A 2,602-nucleotide genomic window follows, 5' to 3' on the forward strand; every position below is an offset into this window, starting at 1 on the left:
GGTGGGGAGGGGCTCCCCAGAGTGCACTTCTCTGGGTGGGGAGGGGGGGTCTCAGGGAAAGGGGGGCGCAAGGCCTTAAAAGAGAGGGGGACCTGCTGGGGAGAGGAGCACGAGAGGAGGAGAGAGCGAGGTCTTGGATGGGGAGGGGAGCGTGAGGCCCAGAGAGGGCAAGGCGGGGAGGGGAGAATGAGGCCCCGGGTGGGGAGAGGGGCGAGGGACCCAGAGGAGTAGGAGGCGCGAGGCTTTACGAGGGGGGGGCCCCCGAGGGGAACAGGTGAGAGGCCCGAGAGCGAACATTCGGAAAATTCGGGGAGAAAAGGCCCCCCAGCGCACTTGGGTCCAGACTGGAGAGTGTTGCTAAGCAACCGCTGAGTTATTGCCTATCCCCGCCTCCCTCCTGTCCCGCGCACATGCGCAGAGGCGCTGGAGGAGGCCATGAGGTGGGCTAGGAGGCTGGCACCCAGCCGTGGCCACCAACCTCTGGCCAAGTGCCTGGGCTTTAGAGTTGGGAGCTGGCCGCAGAGATCTCTCTGGCGAGCCGTTCGGGATCAGAATCCCTCCCGGTGCACTTGATAGCTGTGGGAGCTAACTGTAAAATGATGACTCGAGGTAAAATGTATTTCCCTCCCTGGGGTAGGGTGGGCGTCTGATGAAATCACCTGTGCAAATGTCAGCTCCTTCTGTTAGCCAAGCCCCACCGGCCCATTTCACAGAAGAGGAAACTGAGGTCAGGTGAGGCAGATCCCTTACCCTAGGTCACCCGTGAGATTGAATTTGGACCCCCATCTCTGACGTTTAGCTATAGGAAGATAGGCATGGTGGGAGAGAGAGAGAGAGCACTGAGCTTGGAGTCCCAGGACCTCAACCTAGTACGTACTACCAGTACTTGAGATCTTGGACAAGTCATTTAACCTCTAGGTTTCAGTTTTCTCATCTGTAAAATGACTCTTAAGGTCCCTTTCAGCTCTAAGATATTAACCACCAGCGCTATTGCCCAGTCTCCTTAGTTGTCTGAGCCTTAGTTTATTCATCTGTTAAATGAGGGCTACTAAGAGCCAAGCACTTAGCCCACAGAATAATTACTGCATTAAAGAACCATCAAAATGTCAATTATTTTTTTCTACTGCCATTACAATGCAGTCCTTCAGGATCTATGCTCCATAGTTTAGACAAGTGCCTGGCACATAGTTGGTGCTTAATAAATGCTCATGATCTGACTTCTAGAGTAAAGACTAGCTATTATTCATCGTCATCGCCATCAACCTGCATATATAAAATGTCTGTTAGTTAGTGCTAGTCAGTCAATCAGTATTGTGTACTCTGTGCCAGACACTGTGCTAAGCCCTGAAGGTACAAAAGAGGCAAAAGAAGATCCTTGCCCTCAAGGAGCTTATAATCTAATGGGAGAGACAATGAGCAAACAATTATATACAATCAAGCTATAGAGAGGGAATATTATTTATATGCACAGATAAATAATATAGAAATAAATAGGATATAATCAACAGAGGGAAGGCATTAACATTAAGAGGAAAAGTTCCCACACTTCTTTGGAGCAGAATTTTCCATTCCTTTTATCTTCAATAACTACATCCTTAAATCTCTTCCTCTTTCTTTCCAAAGCACCCAAATACGAGAATGGAACAAGCTTATCCAAATCATCCAAAAGCCACAATGATATGGTTTTCTTTACTGTGTGGGTGACAGAGGAGAGAGAAAAAGCATTCAAATAGCACCTACTATATTGCCAGGCACTGTGCTAAATGCTTATTTACAAATATAATCTGATTTAATACTCACAACAATATTGTGGGGTAGGTGCTATCACTAGCCCCACTTTATAGTAGGAACAACTGAGGCAAACAGATGTTAAGGTACTTTCCTGGGCTAATAAGCATCTGAAGGTACATTTGAATTTAGCTCTACTCTGTCCACTGAACTACCAGCTGCCTCAGATGAGGCCAGGGTGATCAGCTTTTGGGGATTCTGAATAATAAGTCTTAGGTAACTCCGTACATGACAACTTGTTAATTAGATAAAGGATTTTTCTGGAAATTCTTTCTGAACTTCAATGTTAATTCACCCAAGCAAATACTTATTCAGCATTTATCTCATGCCGGGCATTGGGTGCCAGGCTGTGCTAAATTCTGGGGGTACAGAGAAAGGTAAAAACATGATCCCTGGTTCAAGTTGCTTAGAGTCCAATGGAGAAGATAATATTTAAAAAAATCAACTTTATGTACAGGTAAGACATATGAATAAATCACAGGTAATCTCAGAAGGAATGAGGCAGAGTGCAGGGGTAAGAGGAAGGAAGCTTCTGACAAAAGAATTAGAATGTGAGCTGAATCCTGAAAGAAGAACGTGAAGAGGAAGAGTATTCCAGATGTAGTGGGAAGAGGAACATTCACGTCATTGTGTCCTGTATACATCAAAGACAGTAAAGTTTAAGAAGATGAGAAAAGTAGAAAGGGGCCAGATTGTAAGGGGCTTTAAAAGCTAGAGGATTATATATTTGATCCTGGTAGTAATAGGGAGCCATTGGAATTTATTGAGTAAGGGATGGCATGGCCAGGAAAATCACTTTGGTATCTTAGTGTAG

The sequence above is a fragment of the Gracilinanus agilis genome, chromosome 1, assembly GCF_016433145.1.
Source record: "Gracilinanus agilis isolate LMUSP501 chromosome 1, AgileGrace, whole genome shotgun sequence".
NCBI lineage: Eukaryota > Metazoa > Chordata > Mammalia > Didelphimorphia > Didelphidae > Gracilinanus > Gracilinanus agilis.